Source organism: Leuciscus leuciscus (assembly GCF_965113295.1).
Source record: "Leuciscus leuciscus genome assembly, chromosome: 23".
In the NCBI taxonomy this organism is placed as follows: Eukaryota; Metazoa; Chordata; class Actinopteri; order Cypriniformes; family Leuciscidae; genus Leuciscus; species Leuciscus leuciscus.
The window spans coordinates 17,884,148-17,904,284 of NC_138747.1; the positions used below are offsets into that span (position 1 = coordinate 17,884,148).

At 37.7% G+C, this 20,137-nt stretch overlaps 1 protein-coding gene across 4 annotated transcripts in view; it reads right to left on the reverse strand.

Moving 5' to 3' along the window:
• nlgn1 (neuroligin 1) overlaps positions 1–15,304 on the reverse strand; it is a 231,402-nt gene extending 216,098 nt beyond the window's left edge. For all 4 annotated transcript variants that reach the window (XM_082156231.1, XM_082156232.1, XM_082156230.1 and 1 more), the window contains exon 1: positions 14,938–15,304. The gene's annotated coding sequence lies outside the window, so the exon portion shown is untranslated. The remainder of the gene's footprint in view (positions 1–14,937) is intronic.
• Positions 15,305–20,137: the final 4,833 nt, after the last annotated feature.

Below are 20,137 nucleotides of genomic sequence, written 5' to 3' on the forward strand. Positions count from 1 at the left end.
TTAGATCCCCCCAGAACACAAGTCTTAATAAGGAATAGAGGGTTCATTTATAACCGTGGGCGAGTCTTCCCCAGTGGACGCTGTGACGAGCGGATTCAGAACAGGCTTTCGCTCAGCGCAGTAAATGAGTAAAGCACTTCTGCTTCCATGGTTCTACAATAGGGTTTATGTTCCACTATAATGGGGCATTTGTCTTGAGTACTACTGTACCACCACACACAGCCTCCTCTGCCCAATTCCCTCCAACAACCAGATCATTCATGATGACTAGCCGTGGAAGAGTCAGCATATCCGGTCTGAGTGCCACACAGACAGACAGGGAGCAGACATGGCTGAATGGAATAGCTGGAACTGACCTTTCTTCAACCCGCCATGTAATGGCGTCCACAGACAATGCTTAAAGAGCCTCCGTTCTGTCTGATCACAATATTTGGCCCCGAGGTCTAATCTACTGTAATGAAATGGACCGATTTCGGTAATAACTCTGCCATTGTGCATTTTGTTAATGGTGAACCAGAAACTGCCAGCATTTTATTAAATTCAAAAGGTTTTCAGACATTCCATTGTATGGTTTTAGGAGCAGGGCTGTAACTAGAAATAGATCACAATGGTCTCCTACTTTTTCAACAACTTATAGTCAGTTAGTAATGTCTATTTACAACTAATTTATCTTTTAATAAAATGTGGGTTGCAATTTATTTTAAGGTGCCCTTGTTACAGTGTAATTATACAAAGAAGTACTGAGTAATATTAATTAACAATATGTACTTATTATATAATTGAGTTTTGGGTTAGGGTTAGTTGCTTTTAATTATCCATTATTTGCTGTTATTACTATAGTATTAAGTGTAACACACACACACATACATACATACATACATACATAAGCTGTGCATATACACAAGTTCTGTAAAAAATTAAATAATAATTAAAACAGACAATACATAAAACATTCATATTTTTCATTGACCAATTTTAAAACTGTCAAATACAATACTGAATGTTTGGTTTCATCCTATATCACATGGTTCTTGTAAGTTGCACTCGAGTTCAGTCTTGCAGAGAAACATGCCAAAAACAAACCCCACTCTGCAAAACTGAATGTGTTAACTCAAGTGTTTTATTTATCCATGATTAGTCAATCTCACTTTGGCCCAGTTGACATTTCTACTCCCCTCACTTCATATTTCAAAACAAATTGCTCCTATTGACGGTAGCCTATCAATGACAGGCTTCAAAAAGATGCAAAACAGTCTGTTCCATCGCATAATTAGATGAACGGATAAACACAGACGCAAGATGAGAAATCCACTGCATTGATTGTGTACTGTATTGTTAATGAGCCTATAAAATCGCCTAGGAGATTTCTACAATAGAGCAGAGAGAGAGAGAGAGAGAGAACTCCAACACCACACTACAAGTCTTTATTCCATGTCTGCTATTGGTCCTCCTTGTGCTGGCAACCCGCCGAGGCATGGACTCTACTAGACCCCTGAAGGTACCCTGTGGTATCTGACAGCAATACGTTAGCAGCAGATTCTTCAAGTCCTGTAGGTTGCGAGGTGGAGCCGCCATGGATCAAACTTGTTTGTCCAGCACATCCCATGGATGCTCAATTGGATTGATATCTGGGGAATTTGGAGGCAAGGCCAACAACTTGAACTCTTCATCATATTCCTCAAACCATTCCTGAACAATGTGTGCTGTGTGGCAGGGCGCATTATCCTGCTGAAAGAGGCCACTTCCAAAAGGGAACACCGTTGTCATGAAAGGGTGTACCTGGTCTGCAACAATGTTTAGGTAGGTGGCACGTGGCAAATGTATGTCCACATGAATGGCCAGTTTTTCCAGCAGAACATTGGCCAGAGCATCACACTCCCTCAACCAGCTTGTCGTCGTCCCCCGTGCATCCTGGTGCCATCACTTCCCCATGTAAATGGGACTCATCGGACCAGACGACCTTCTTCCCATGCTCATGTGCTCATTGTATTTATATTTTTGTATATAACACGGATAGACACGTCAAATTTTATTTCACAAAATTAAGTGACGTGAACTATTAAGTAAAAGACAGACAGACAGATAGACAGACAGATAGAGAGAGAGAGAGAAGGAGAGAGTGTGTGTTTGTAATGAGGTCAGGTTTGTCTCAAAGGATAGAAAGAGGGCCTGAGGAACTGAATTGAGAGATAGACATATGCCTCCTCTGAGACAGTACGTAACAATCTCAGTTGGGATCTTAATACAGTGTTCCCTTGCAGACAAATAAAGAATCCACAGCACAGACACTGTATATCTCCATAGAATATACACAGTCTTGAATTTCTACTTCAACCTTTCGTATGGTATGCCTTTGCTTGTTCTCTTATAGGTACATCTACTCATTCTCATGACATCACCCAAAGTTTTGATAGATATGAACAACTACATATGCAAATTTGTCTTAATGAATACCTCTAAGTATTAAGGACACATTTATCATGTGGTCAAATATACATAAATACAATCTGGCAAAAACATCTCAATTTAAAATACATTAATCTAAATCTTCTTCTTTCATCACTTAAAACCCACCACAAATATTTGTTTGGGAAATGTTTTGCTGTCTTTCTTTGGAATAAATGCTACTTAGTTTTATATTATTTCATATAAAGCAAAAACATTCTTACATATTTCCCCAGTGGGTGTGATATTTTTGTCTCAATTCTTTGATTGTTTATTCTCTTGAAGTTCTTTTTTTTAGTCTGTTTTGTCTTTTGTATTTCTTTCTGCTTGAAGTGCTTATCTTGTAGCTCCTGCTGTGAGTTGTCCAGTTAAAGACCGAGAGCTCTTAAAGCAAGGGTCCGTGAATCTCAGTTACAGTCGGACCGGATCTGGGCATGGGAAAATGTCCACCCAATCAGAATTTAGGCACAGATCTTGATAATCTTTTTTTTTTTTTTTTTTTTTTTTTTTACAATTTGGTCATTGTTTTAAAACAATCTGAGACTAAGAGAATCTCTGTAATCTCTGTACAAGACTGTGTGTTGAAAAGTTTTAATGTAGGTCTGTGGAATGCCCCAACCAATAAAAAAAAATAGCACTAGAGAATTGTAAAAGGCTATTTTTCTTTTATTAGTGAAAGTAACGGCGCGGCATGTTATACACTCAGGAGGTGCTTCAGTCTGTAGCAGAAAAGCAGAGGCTGAAAATCACACGAATGAAAATGGGCAGAAATATCAAGGAGCAAATTAGGGAGAGTTTAATTTATCTTCATGTACAACATGAGCAGTTGAAAAGCGCTAGAAAACCTCACGCATTTAAGAACGTACAATTATTGAATGTACGGAACAAGAACATAATGTAAGTGTATAAAATGCACATGCATAGTTCAGTTAAAACCTTGCTGTTAAATCAAATGCACAAGGCAAAATGTCAGCTGAACGTGTTTTTGTGGTAAAAAATACTAAATTTGAATGTTTTTTTTTCTTTCTCACAAACATTTAGATATTTAAAAAAATAAATAAAATGGCAACAATAAAAAGAACTAGCTAGGTTTGCCGATTACCTTAAAAGTCCATAGATGTTGCCTTCCGTTCATACTGTCGTTAAACCTTTCTCTGACAAGCGAATACAATAAGTCCATGTGACACTCGGCTGCCTATGGCTGATAAAAATTTTGCCTTGATAAGTAAAAGCTTCTTAAAAAAAAAAACTTAATTTGAACATTAATGTATATTTGTATATTTATAAAATTAGCATTTTGATGGATGGATGGATGGATGGATGGATGGAGACAATAATGCATTTTAAACAAAATACACATCTACCACCTGGATGGATGGATGGAGACAATAATGCATTTTAATCAAAATACACTGGATGGATGGATGGATGGATGGATGGATGGATGGATGGATGGATGGATGGATGGATGGATGGATGGATGGATGGATGGATGGATGGATGGATGGATGGATGGATGGATGGATGGATGGATGGATGGATGGATGGATGGATGGATGGATGGATGGATGGATGGATGGATGGATGGATGGATGGATGGATGGATGGATGGATGGATGGATGGATGGATGGATGGATGGATGGATGCTTTATATGCAACAATAATGCATTTTAGTTCAAATACACATCTACCTCCCACATGAGGAACACATGACAAACATTCTATGTTGAGGAGACAATATTCTCAACTTTCTTAGTGTCAACTTCCATCATACTGGCATCTGAGAATAATGGAGCATGGTTCTCAATTACAAAGGTGGTTCGAAGTGGAAAACAAATGGCTGATTATTTTAGCGAATGCCGTCAGAAGTTGTGAACACAGGCCAGAAAAGTGAGTTACTGCAGCAGTCGGTCAAATCTGAGGCCATTTCATCAGTGTTTGCTTAAGGCCCGCACAAGCTCACACTCACCTTAATGATCTCATCTCAACCGCAATAAGACTTTGAGAGAAATTTATAGGCCAAAGCTTATATGATTATGTGTGGATATGCTTAGCTTGCAGGTCAGAATGGTCGCACTGGCGAATATGGAGTTTGGGAAATCTAAAGTCTGATTGAGAAGACCCTGAGTTTATTAGAGCTGCCATCAAAGACTCACTTAAAATTAACCATAATTTGCATGACAGAGTGATCCATCATATCATCAGTCCAGTCAGTAATGCCACTCACACATTTTTAGGAGTGGTACAACAAAGTGACAGTTGACATCAGGTCTTTTTTTAACACTCACAATGAATATGGTGTGGGAAAATTGAATTTTAGATAACCAATTAAAAATCTGCAAAGCTTAAATGAATAATTCATCCAAAAATGTAACTTTGCAACTACACGTCAACTAACTCATTAGACTATTAGTAGACTGTCTGCTTAATATCTGCTAACTCTTTATTATGATGGTCCTTCAACAGATATTCTACTGACTATCACTAACTTTGCAACTACATGTAAACTTATTCTAACCCTAACCCTACCAGTCTACTAATACTTTACTAACACTCTAATGAGAGCTAGTAAAATAACGTTGCTTATAGTCAACAGAATGTGTTAAAGGGACCATCAAAATAAAGTGAAACCGTTTCTGTCATTATTTACTCACTCTCATGTCACTCCAAACCATAATGCTGTTTGTTCTGTAAAACACTTCTCTTTACAACAATCTTTTCTTCTTCACTTTATGTTTTCATGCTTCTTATCTGAAGTGAAAAACGAATATTTTGAAGAGTGTTGGTGCAATTTTGGTTCCTAACTTCCATCGTTTATGGACATAATGGACATTATGGAAGAAAGAAAAAGTCACAAAAGTTTGGTACGACATAAGGGTGAGTAAATCATGACAGAATTTTCCATTTTTGGGTGAACTATGCCTTTAGCCTCCTTAAAATTGTATGACCTTAAAATAGCTCATCTCAAACACACTAATTTAATAAATGATCATTTTAAAATACTGCAAAATCCTCCGTTGGATTCTATGGAATCCATGCCAAGATTCATAAATACTGTGAATGTGTACATTCTACATAAACAACATACAGGTTTAGAACGACAAGGGGTGAGTAAATAATGAATTGTCATTTTTGAGTGAACTATTGCTTTAATATTCCGATGAGACCGTACATAAATAAATGCACGTTAAAATAGTGCGCAATGAGAACACGTCCATCTCCCGAGACTGCAGAGAGCTGCATGTGAAGACGCATTGACAGAAAGCAAACGCCGATTTGAAACGAGGAGAAGAACTTCTTGTCCTCAGATGACAACGTGTAAGCAGCCGTCAATCCAAGTGAAAGACAGAAAGAAAGAGACTGCTGCAGCAGAGCTGATCTTACTCAAGTGGACCGCTTTCAATGACGACTTAGTCATGAGAATATTTTAAATCTATTCTGTGAGACTCACACAAACGCACATACTGTATATGCAAATGTGCACACACAGCCTATGCTGTCACAAAAACATACACAATTACGCATAACTCATTCCCAGCACCTGCAAGAGCGAATGCCGGCAGAAATGCTGAGGTGTACGACCACCACTGGGCCTTTGCATTATTCATAACAACGGTACAGCTAGAGGGACAAGTTTACAGTTTATGTCAAGTTTAGCATTACAACCAGGTGATTCTACGTCAGTGTTATTCACCTATTATTTCCCTCTGATATTAAGGATAAGTTATGGGTAGGGTTAGGTTTAAGGGTAGGGACAACATTTTCGGACAGGAATGTTGTTCCAGGATCAACAAAATATGTTGACCCAGGAACATGTCTCACTTGGCAAAATCACAGTGACAACAGCTAGAGGCATATCTGCACATCCAACACAAATATACTCACTCACTTCTTCACATATACGAACATGCGTACACATCCCATTTATATAAATAAGACGTAGACTTTAATGTTGTTCAGGCAACTCTAAACAAGAGTTTTTTTTTTTTCGAGATAAGGAAGTTCTGGGCATATCCGGCACCAGTGACCAACACAAAGTGCATTCTAGGTAGAAATACTGTTCAATTTGCGGTAATACCATGTGACAGTAAAGAGGTTCCAACAACTGTGCAAACTAAAAACAATAGTTGGTTTACGGTATGGCTAAATCTCATGATCTTACAACAATTGGGATGATCTAAAATGTGTCCAAATTAATCCACTTTATTGGCAACAAATGTGTTTTGCAAAGATTTCTTTTTTTATAATTATATTTACGCAACCAGTCAAAAATGTAGGGTCGGTTTTTAAAAGAAGTCTCTTATGCTTTAGTACAGTACAGAACAGCTACAGTTAAAAACAGTAATATTGTGAAATATTATTACAATAATTTTTTTTTTACATTTTCAGCCTCATTACTCCAGTGTTCAGTGTCATATGATACTTCAGAAATCATTGTGATATGGCACTGAAGAAACATTCTTATTATTATCAATGTGGAAAACAGTTGTGCTGGAAATGTATTTTTGTGGAAATGTGTTTTATTTTTTGATGAATGAAAGTTTCAAAAGAACAGCATCTATTTGAAATAGAAATATCTATTTGTATTTTAAATATCTTACTGACCTCAAACATTTGAACAGTAGTGTAATATATACATAATTGTGTGGAAATGTTGAATTAGCGGTGGTGATATAAGCAAAAAACGTGCTAATATATATATATATATATATATATATATATATATATATATATATATATATATATATATATAATAATTAATTTTTACTTTTGATACAACAGCATACTATTACACACATACATATTTATACACATTTTTTCCACGCTTTAAAAAGGTTTAGGTTTGTAAAGTCATGTTTGCAGATATTAATAACATTCACCATACTGCCATTTTAGTGATATCTGCTGTGCAAGTTCTCCAGTTTACCACTGTGATGTGTAAAAAACAAAAAAAGCTCTTGCTGTCTCTAAGCAAACATCTCCTCCCACATGCACTTTTGCACAGGCATCAGGATCATGAATCTAAATGCTGCGAGTGTTGGATTAACAGATGAAATATGCCGATTGCATTATATTTCGATGACCTGCTTTCTATGACGTTCTCTACATTACATAAGCTACATTAACAGGTCCTGAAAAAAGGGAGGGAGCATGCAGCACCTAGTCAAATAAGCTGCGTGTAGAAGATTCAATTACACTCGTTGTCATCAAAGTAATAATTGGGAGATTTATTAGGAAGGTAGCGAAATTACAAAGCCTGTAAAACACGGACGTGAAAAACCAACTGTATCTTTATCGTCCTTAATATGAGGAGCGTTGAATGCAGGCTTTGAAAAGCAATCCGCAAAACCCATAAAGTGCTTGACAGATTTAGCCTGATTATTGCATGTGGGACATTTAGGTCTTCATCTCACAGAAATGTCACATTAGCCTCTGGTCAATGAGCATGTGGCGAAGATAAACATCAAGAAGCATTCAAATGTGTGTGTGTGGTGGGGGGACAGATCCAACCTTGACCTGCCTGAACCCTGATTTAACAAAGACTAGAATGAAACAAAGACGCTTAATAGCAACACATGCAGTGTTTGTGCAAATGTAGTCTTCACAAAAGGTTTGTTTTGGGATTTGGCAAGCGTTTCACAGCCTACGTTGAATCCTTTGTCTGAAGCGAGTGTGAAGAGTAGACAGGTGTCCAAGTGTAAACACCGGCTTTAGCTGGCAGAGACGGAGGGAGGGAGAGGACACACGGCTGCCTACCTATCACACCTTTAGAATGACAAGGCGCCCATCGATCCAAACCGTCCTCACACTCCACTGCCGATGGAGAGGTGGGAAGTGGAATTTTGACTGCTATAACGACAGGGGGTGGGAGCCAATTGCTTCCCAGAACTGTGTTCTTCTCCGGAACAGACGCACCAGTCCATTTAGACAGTTTAACTTTGTCTGGCACTTTCTGCACTCAGAACACTCTGTGCTTGACTTCCACTGCCTTCGAGAGAATGTCTTTCCCACCGAAGAAAAAAGTTGCAGTCTTAAGGGACCATGAAAATGGCGGCCAGTTTGCGCACACACAGACAGAGAAAGGTCAAGGCTCTTGGACAAGGCGGAGCTAACCACGGGAGAACAGAAGAACACTTCAGCCATGATGAAAGCTGCATTTCTAATGGATCAAACCAAGTGCGTTCTGAAAAGGGGATCAGAGAGAGAGACATTGCAACCCATTGTGCCTCATAATAACTGTCTGCCATAAAACAAAGCCCATAAGTGGAACAATGTCATGAACAGAATATTGCTAATGGATTCTCAGGATTGTGGCTTTTGAGAGTCTGTTACATGCAGTGCACTTTCAACAGTCTTTAAACGAAAAGTATCTTTGTTTCTTTACAAACCACATAATTGACCGTTCGAAAAGACAACTCTCCCTTTAGTTACTGCTGCTATGTCCGACAAGCCACACCGCTCTCACGCCACACCATGTTCAAACACAGTGAAAAATACATTGCGGAGCAGAGAGGACACTGACAACGCAGTGACAGACAGGACAGAGCAGGTTACTTTTGATATGAAACAAAGTCTCAACTTTCAAATTTGGTCATTTTTTAAAGAAATTTAAACAAAAAATACCGTTTTGTGGCTCTTTAATGTGTCGTGACAGATCGCTGTAGTGCCTCAGTTAAAGCTGCTCGTGAACCGATCATCTCTTCTTTCTAGTTCATTTATAGCGTCAAATAAACATGAATGAACATCAGAAGGAATGTTGTTTCAACTGTGGAAAGACGTCAGTACACACCGTTTTTCAAGTTCAAATCCACCGACGTTAACCTACTAACTCTCCTGACTGCTTTGTCGGACCAAAATGGCGGCTTCGGCGGATGGCGGATTATGATTGGTCAGATCGCCTGTCAATCAAACTCCCTGCGAAGGGTCAATTGTGGCCCTTAACAGGTTAGTTAAAGCTGCAGTCGGCAAGATTTTTTTGATCATATTCACTGAAACCGACACTATGCTCTGACAGAACAACATAAATCAGCCGGTTTTAGAAAAAAACCCGCGCTTCTACCTCCGCCTGGAGCCTGTTATTTGTTTTGCAAAAATCCACTCGCTCCCGGTTCTTCTGGTCCAATCAGCGCAGGGCTGTGTGAGATCTGACTGTCAATCACAGTTTGTGCACACGCCACAGATCCCCCCTCCCCGCGCACGTTACAATATCACATGCACACGCCTGAAGTTCGCAGGTGTGTTGGATTGTGCGAAGCGTGATGGCGGAGAGAAAATCTACTAACAAGCTTCCAATTCCTCGGTTATTGCTATCTATGGGTAGATTAGCCAGGGCAGCCTACCTCCGAGTCCATGGTGTTGATTGATGCTGAAGAGACGGACGCGTTCACAGAAAATCTGGTGCACACGCACAGACGAGCACGAACTCGATGGGAGATTGCTCGGTGGTAGTGGGAGAGGGGCATGAGAGTTGTAAACATTCAAAATTTGGGCTAAGGCCACTCAATCTGCCAGACTTGCCGACTGCAGCTTTAATTAAAATTATGACATCAAATACTCACTCTTATGTTGTTCCAAACCCATAAGACTTCATCTTCAAAACACAAATAAAAAGTCACACAAGCACGTCTGAGCTTCCGTTTAGCATATTCGATGGGCTCCAAGTATGTGTGTTGATCTATGTTTATATGCAAATCAAAGCATAATTTAAACGTGTTCATCTAATAAAGTGATACTGTCTCTTCAGAAGACTTGGATTAAACCGCTCAGTTCATATTTTGACACTATCATGATTAGGGCTGCAAGATTTTGGGACATTGCGATATTTTGATATAATGATAATCATGGGTCCATTCAAGCACAAATAGACATGGAAGAGAACGAAATTCAGTGTTCCGTGTCCTGTCTGTGCCCATGCAAAAGTTCTGAATGGAATTCTCTTTTGCCTCTTCTTGCGCTCGAATAGTTTAAAATCACTTGAATGTTTAAACTGACCAGACCTAAAACACATGTAAAAGATTCAAAAGATAAAAACTTTCGCTCTGATGGTTAAACTATGCAATTAATCAAAGAATCACGCATTTCAAACCGTGGTACCTGGTCCGTACAGATCAACTACTATACTATACATCGCACATCCTGAGATGTGACTATCACAAATGCGCACATCACGATATCAACGCTAAAACTATATATTGTGTGCAGCCCCATTCACAATGTCTTTATAAACTTTTTGAAGTGTCAGAGTTTTGGTGAAATTGACTTTCAATGGAGAGACAGATATCTTCTAATAAATATATTTATTTGTGTTTCCAAAATGAGCGAAAGTCTTATGGGTTTGGATTAACATGAGGATAAGTAATTTATGACAATTTAAATTTTTTGTGTGAACTTGAAAATGCTGTTTTGTTGCTCACAATCGCTTTTAGACTTTAACGTCTCAACCACCTGATAGCCATTTTTAACAAATTATTTGAGCGCACACATGTCAAATGATCAGATTAGCAGCACTACGCAAGTTTACATCTATAAAAAGTTGGTAAACTGCATTGTGCCGAAGGATCAAGGCACGAGGGAATAATGAAAGGTGAACAAGGCTTTAGCGGGCCTAATGCCTTCCTCATCAAATGCAATGCAAATCCTGAACCTGACAGCACAGATATGTGAAACACACAGCACTGCGTATCCTTCAAAGGGCAACCATTGTCGTTTCACTCCAGCTTGCTGCGAACAGCGATGTCAGCCATGTCTAAATGATTACAGCAAAATAATCGTTTTCTTGCAGTAGAAAAAAACAAAACAAGCACGAAGACAGTCAAAGAAAGGCATTCGTCTGCACAATAAAGCAGATTAAAAGACAGCGGGTGCCATGCTCCACTCAGGATGTATGCAAGGAGACAAATCACATCGCCTTAATCACATTTAATGGCCCACGATTTGTGAATTAATATTCTACGCGTGCCAATGTGGTTGAGAGTTCAGCAGGATTTGGAAGCATCTGAGAAGCATCATTGTTGAATAAGATGGTCTGAAGAGTTGAATATGGACTAAAACAGAGATAAAGTTCAGCTGGTCATGTGATCTTACCATGAAAAATAGACTGGAAATTGGTTTAAAACAAATATTTATCAATATTTACTTAATCTTTATTCGTCCATTGATATTGGGTCCACAAATTAATGCTAAGAACACTACTAATAAATCTTTACTTAAATTAATTTCAATTAAATACACCCCTTACTAAACTATACACTGCATTACATAATCTATGACTTATATATATATATACAAACAAACAAACATCAATAATAAACAATATACATGAATGTAGGTTACTGGACATTCATTCTTTAACAGTATAGTCATCATGAAAATGAACCACCGTTATGTGGAGTATAGGCTATATATATTTTTTCTAAATACACAGATATGACTGGAGTCTTCATCTAATGCAAGTATTACATTCTCTAAACATATTTGTCATACGTACTGCTTATTCCTTTAGGTATAAAATTGTTTTTTACTTAGTGCACCTTTAAAAGTAAAGAGCAAAAACACAGTGTGACCAGACAATGTCGTCACATTATCTGCCATATACAATCTTGCTGCATCTCTCTTTAAAGAGAGAGGGAGTTCTAACTGTGGTGGTGGCTTCTGTCAAAACAACTAGGCATACAATAGCAATTATGATATTCTCTGAAAAGCTACTATTCAGTCTTAGATGATTATAAATCTCAGTGGGAAATCACAGCGTTTATAATAGCAGACCTTCAATATCTATACATAACGTACAATATAAGAAATTAAATCGGACAGTTGACATCACGATCACGACTCAATTTTACTTTCAGACCATAAACCAACACAACTCCCAGATGGCCATTGAAAAATGTAAGAATATTATGGAGACAACCACTCAGCATACACACACTCTCACACATCACTTTCCCCTTTAAGCTTTCGAACAGTGACGTACGCTCTGCCTGCTGATTATGAAGTGATCCTCATATCACATAATGAAGAGCATCAATAAAGGCAGAACAAAGCCCTGGTAATTAATCACCATGTAACCGACAAAGGTTTAATGTCAACTCAGTAAATGGAAAGACTTTCCAAACCAATCTCGGTGTAAACTTTAGTGTGACACCATTAAGCATCTTGACAGCAACTAAGCTTAAAGGGATAGTTCACCCAAAAATTACAATTCTGCCATCATTTACCCTTACATTGTTCCAAACCTGTATGAGTTTCTTTCTTCTGTTGAACACAAAAGAAGATATTTTGAAGAATGTCACCAGACAGTTGACGTTAGCCATTGACTTCCATAGTATTGATTTTCCCTACTATGGAAGTCAGTGGCTAACATCAACTGTTTAGTCACCAACAGTTTTTTAAATATCTTTTTTTGCGTTCAGCAGAAGAAAGAAACTCGTACAGGTTTGGAACACCATAAGGGTGAGTAAATGATGACAGAATTTACATTTGTTGGGTGAATGATCCATTTAAAGTACTTAAAAGATATGTGCCATCTTTACGCTGCAAAGGCAGCACATCTGCATACACCAAAAAAAAAAAAAAAAAGCATTTACACGCTATTTTATGACACCATTAATGGATTTATGCAGAAAATACATTTTCAGAAATGCGTAAAAAATATAGTATGCATATAGAAACATGCAAAGAACAGAAATATGAAATAGGCTAATAAAAATGATCAAATATCAACTTTGTTGTTATGACATCAGAAAAGTTTTAGGCTGCACTGATGCTGCATTTCATCAAAGCAGCATCAGACCCTCAGAGCTTACTTTGCTTTGAATGTGGCATTGCGTCTTTACACAGAATTTGTAGCAAAGGGATAAGAAAAACTTTGAGGATGGCGGAGTACATAAAACGTGTTCGTGTGAAGACACAAATGGGCCTTGGGGGCGGCTGTCTTCATTTATCAGAAGCCATGAAGCAATATTAGCAGGAAGAGTCAAAACCTACATTATTTATGGACTGGCTCCCTCCCCTGTACACATTTGGTACCTGGTTTTCAGACAGGCAGGAGAAATACAAAAAAAGCTTCCCACTGCACGGTTAGTTTTTTGACACTATAACTATGCATGACAATATGGACGCCCTTTATTTTAAGACATGTATTTCCCTAAAGCGATATTTCACCATATTCGAATACGAAGACGACGTCTTTACTTCGAAATATTTTATAGCTAAACCGAACTCACCAAAATGGCTCGACAACTGACAAGTTTTATGTGAAGCACTGGTCTAAAAAAGAGATAAGTCGTCCAGTTTTGACGCTGGGGTATCATGAAATAATTTTGGTAGGCTATCTAACGTTGAAAGGAACAGTTCACCTCAACGAAACGAAAATCATTAGCATGTACTCACCCTCACGTTGTCTCAAACTCTTATGACTTTCTTCCGTAAAACAGAAAAGACGTTTAACTGAATGACAGATTTAGTCACCATTCACTTTCATTGTATGCAGAAAAGACGCAATGAAAGTGAATGGCGACTAGACTCATTCTGACTAACATTTTATTTCCAGTTTCACAGAAGAATGTAAGTCACATTAATTTGGTACAACATGAGAGTAAATGATGATATTTTTCATTTTTGAGTGCACTATTTAAAATACAGAAATGTTTAAAAAGCGTTCGAACTTCAACGTGTCTCGTCCAAACATCTAGCGTCGAATAAGGCGATTTTTCAGCCGTTGATACAAACGCAGTCGTGTCTACCATGAATGGCAAGTTTGCTTGATCATCACGCCGGCATTTCTATCATTACGCCTGAGATCTGCACAAGTTGCCCACCAAATCACCCCCTCTACTCTCGATCGTGCAGTATTATTGCACAATGATATCCAAAAATGCCATTCCATCACTGGAATGATACGCATCGAATAACCCAAAAAATAAATAATCCCCAAATAGGCGATGCACTTGCGCGTTTCCATACAAACTCACGACGTCAAAGCTGTCTGAGTCAGAGGTTCCTTCAAGACCTCATTATCAGTCAATTAATATAAGCTCGACTAATTTGTCGGATTAATTATAATTAAGGGGGGTAAAATGAGAATCACCTTAATCAAAACAGATTAATTTTCATATACAAGTTGACGGGAGAGCACATTAGTGTAGGCTACACTTTAAATACACCTGACTCTTGCCAATTGATCCTTAAGGGTTGCAGATTGTATTAAAATTCTTATTTAAGTTACAGCACGTCTCAAGCCCAGTCCATTTCTTTCTGATGATCACGGTTTATGAGCATTATAAGGTAACTGTTCTGTATAATTTCACATTTAGAGCAGTTTTATTTCCTAATATCCCACAATCCAGCCAAATGCACAAGTTTCCCTTTCTCCTCTTCCATGTTAGAATAATTATATTTTCCATTATATAATGAACAAAACACGACAGTCTCGTTTACAAACAAACAACACAAGAAGCTCGCGAGATAGATAAAACGATCCACATAATTACCATGAAGCTCTATTTCCAACACTCTTTGCCATTTCCTACATTTCCAGAGTGCGTCTCCCACTAATGAAGGCAGGAGGAGGGGAAAAAATACAATCCAAACGAAGGGAAAGCTCAAGCAAGAAACATTTGTGACAGCGACATGATTCGGTCCAACTATTTCGCAGAGTAAAACAGCATGATTTCCCTAATGCAGTTTTAAGACTGATGTTAATCCACAATCCGTCGTCTCATCAGGAAAAAAAAAAAACACATCCCGGTGCAGTCTTTAGGTGTCGCAATGAAGGTAAAAGACCAGAGAGGGGTTTTTTACCCTCGTTCCTCACGATTGTGGGTTCGCGGGTTGATAAAATGCCGATATCTCCACTTGCCCTCAGTACGGAGAGGAACTGAATGTGTGAGCGCCCAAAAGTGGAGCAAAGACGCCCCTTGCGGCAGGTAAAGGAACTGCAACGCTCTTGCTGGAGATATTTTTTAAAGGGACATAAGAAAATCTTTCCCAAGTGCTTCTGTTTAAACCACATTAATGGTATTTCAGTCTCATAGGTTGTGATTTTTATCTAATCTGATGAAGAATGCTGACATTTAGATGCTCAGTTGGTAACTAGCAGAGATCAGGGAGTGTTGTGTATATTATATAATATATATATATATATATTTTTTTTTTTAAATGTCTGTAACTGTTTTTTTTTTGTGTGTTTTTTTTTATCATAATGAGTCTCAAACTTTGATATAATATTTCCATATTCATCTGCTTCAAATTAAAGTGAATTAGAAATGTACTACTTATCGATAAACTCTTTAGTGTAACGTAGCCTACTGGTCAATCATGATTTTCTTTTTTTTTATTGGCATGAAATTATACACAAAAAAATAAAAGTAAAATAATAATAATAATAATAGTAAAATTCCAGTAATGTGTTGAATAATCCTTACGTAATTTAATTGAATAATTGATTAAGGATTGTTCAATGTATTCAATTAAATTATGTAAGGATTATGCAATTCAATTTGATGGAATTGTACTATTAAATACATTTTGAGAATGGAGTGTACTTATACAGTATATATATATATATATATATATATATATATATATATAGAATGGTCACATGACTGTGATTTTACTCCTCATTTTACTCCTCTAGCACATTTCTAATTGGTTAAACATCCTTTCCACAGTCTCACTATACTCACAGAAATGGGCTTTTACTAATAGGTCTCTTGGGAATATGTCAGTGTTCCAGCAAACAGGTCTATGTCTATATCAGTAGAAACAACTGACCCTCCCCTGCAGTGTAATGAAACCCTAAGCCAGCGCTTACTGTCCCACTGAGAGCCTATACTCTCTTCATTCATCTATGCTCATCTCTCATAAGGCACACAATCTGATAAATAAGTGTAACAATTTGAATAATTTTACAATAAAAAGTGCATTACCTTATCATAATTACATTTTCAGAATCCAGATTTCTTCTATTTGTCGGCTCAGCCTGACATAACTTTCAACATTATTACTTATTTTTTGGCTGTCTTATTGCCCAACAAATACTTTCCACACTCATATCCAATGAAATAAAAAGTTATTTAATATTCTCTTTCATTGCTTGTGCAGCAAAACCAAAAAAATTACATTCACTCACTTTAGGCTTCGTTGAACACACTTTTAACATTTTGTGATGCAATCCAACTACTAGATGCAACAGTAGCTGCTGCATGAAGAAATATTAATGCTGTGGCATCTATTACCAGTAGGAAGACCCCAACTGTCATCTAAATCATGTGATTGCAGCATCACAGCTGGGCAGGTTCCACACAAGCCATGGCATGTTCTGAATCACTTGATGAGAGGCAATTTACTGTACTAATGCCCTCAATATCCCTTTGAGAGAGTTAAATATAAAATTGATGCCACTGCAAATTGGTCCACCAGTCGAATCAGTCCTCCCTTGGACTCAAAAGCATTCCATTGGCTGTAAGCATTTTTAACGGGTAGTCTGTTTATAGTGCTTGATTAGAAATGAATACCTTTATTCAGCAAGGAGGCATTTAATTGATCAAAAGTGACAGACTTTTACATTGTGTGATTTCAATTTCAAATGAACAAAAAACGTAGCACGGTTTCCACAAAAATATTAAGAAGCACAACTGTTTTCAACTATGATAATAATAAGAAATGATTATTCAGCACCCAATCAGGATATTAAATATATAAATATATATAAATAAATATAAATAAACATCCCATACCCTACGTAAATGTTGCAATTATATATATATATATACGTATAGGCCTATAATTATTATTAAATTTTTTTGTTTTTTTATAATTTTTTTATTAGGCATTACAAATAGCTACTCCCTGGGGTCCTAGGCAAACTGAACAGGCATGCCGAATTGTTCATGATACCGAGATAACCCATATCCGGCACATGAGAAATTGGTTCCGGCACCTATTTCATTTCATACACTTCTGAAAGTGAAAAATCAAATAAATAAAAAAATTCTATGAAAAATCAAATAAATTACAACTATTAAAAAAGTATAGACTGTCACATCTTATCACATGACATGCTTGTAAATAAACTGTGAAATTCCTTTAAAAAAAATTCTTCACAAAGGCGAGAATCGTCTTTGCTAATCTTACTCCATGTCATCCCGTCTCATATCCTTTCAAAAACACAGCACGTGTAAATTGACATGCTCTATTTTGTGCAGGATGAGCCTTTGAATGTTTTTAATGCACTTTTCACATTAACACACTGCAGTCATTAAAAGTGAATCACTGACCTGACCTCTGCGGTGATTCATTCCATCCACAGCAACTAAAAGCATTTGAACGGAAGCATGATGAAAGCTTAACATTCAGCGAAACCACCTCAACTTCAAACATCTAAGAGCTCCAAACAATGTCAATTACAGCTCTCGCTCTCCTCACTTGGACAATTCAAGCCCATAGAAGAAATGCCACAATTCACAAATCTCACTTGAAATCACGGTGGCCGTAGTAATGACACATGCTACTGTATCGACCACCACAGTTATTGTAGATGACAGCTTGTTGCGATGACAGTCCGAACTGTCTTTCAAAGGCACATCTCTGCTGGGGTTCTGTACAGTAGTGAGCACATTAAATAGGCTTGTTAGATCTTCCCGCCATATGTTGTCTTTGCCGTCACTCAAAGGCAGCCACTGGCAAGCAAATTGTTCGTTTTCCAGGCGAGATGTAGGACAAACGTGCGGCCAGATGTTTGGGGAGACGCAGAGAGGCTTCAGATGAAAGGCTACAGCATGTGCCGGCATCGCCCCCGAGTGTAGTGTGGCATGCCAGGCAGACGCTGGTGTAATAACCAATACGCCTCCGGCAGGCTTTGAGAAGCGGCCCTGCTCCCGGCACCCAGGGGTCACTGCAGTCCCTCACTTTTTCCCTGCGACTTCCTCTTTTCATCCCTCGGTGAGAACATTTCTTTAGAGTAGGAGGGAGTAAAGGGGGGCAGGCTATAAATAACAAACACCACACACTAATAGGCACTCTGTAACTGTACCTGCTGCTGAGCAAATGCTAATTGCGGTAACTTACAGGTGGTATATCTGCTGTGAGCCGGGCTTTTGTATTGTAGCTTCTGTTTTATATTTCAATTCATCTTGGTTTTGTTATTTATCTTGTCTTTAGTTTTCACGGTAACACTTTACAATAAGGTTCATTAGTTAACATTAGTTAACTACTTTAGTTAACATGAACTAAGAAGGAACACTACTTCTTCAGCATTTATTAATCTTAGTTAATATTCATTTCAACATTTACTAAAACTTTATTAAAATTAAAGGTTGTATTTGTTAACATTAGTTAATGCACTGTGAACAACATTTACAAACAATGAACAGCTGGATTTTTATTTACTAACATTAACAAAGATTAATAAATACCGTAACAAATGTATTGCTCATTGTTAGTTCATGTTAGTTGATGCATTAATGAAACTTATTGTAAAGTGTTACCGTTTTCACTATTTTCTAATTTCAGATTTTTATTTTAGTTATAGTTTTGGCATTTTAGGGCTGTTAATGTGCTAACTGGTCATGTAATAATGGTTAATGGCTTTAAATTGCTATCCAGTGGCATTTTTATTTTTTCATGTCAAATTCAGGTTGGGGTCGATTAGATATTTCAAATGTTCTTGAATGAAATCTCTAATGCTCATCAAGGCAGCATTTGATAAAAAATGCAATAACATAGTTAAATATTATTACAATTTAAAATATATATATTTTTTCTATTTTCATATATTGTGTAATATTATTTATTCTTGTGATGGCTAAGCTACATTTTCAGTATCATTACTCTAGTCTTCAGTGTCACATGATCCTTCAGAAAAATCATTATAATAGGGTGATTTGGTTGCTGATGAAATAGAAATGTTTGTATATCTTGACTTTATATATATATATATACACACACACACACACACACACACACACACACACACACACACACACACACACACACACACACACACACACACAACAAAAAAAAAATCTGAAATATTGAAGAAATATTGTCATCAATATTGAAGAATCCGACCACAACCTGGCGCTCTCTAACGGGTACTGTGGATGGTAGGCCTGGGGCAAAGGCACGGGTACACAGACACAGACTGGGTGATTAGTGAAAGGGTCAAGTTGTAATCCACCGTGGCATTAATCAAAATGATAATGCTTCCATTTGTGATTACTGTTTGCTTCCAGCACTGCATAAAGCCTGTCCCGTGTGTGTCCAGGGTTGTATGAGGATGAAGGTGGGTGGGGGATGTAGTCACCCCGCCATGGTAGCTGTCATATAACCAAATATCCTTCCAAAACCACCTGGTGCATCAACTGCAAAAGGCTGAGAGCCGTTTTGAAAAATGGCAGCTGAATGTGCAGCAGTCGAGTCACATTGTACTTGCAAGAGAGTCGTACTGCAGAGTGAAAGAAATCTCTCCATTCAGACTGTTGACGTGTGTCTTTTGTTCTGTTGTCCTCACCTTCCTTTGGCTGAGTTTGCTTTTGCTGCGTGATAAATCACCTTAAAGACTGTTGCCTCTCTGTATAGCGCTGCGCATTCAGCCATGTCAGATTTAAATAAGAAAATGATAAGACAGAAAGAGGATCTGACACATTTAACACGGGAAAACGCAACGCTGGCATCTTATTAAAATGTATG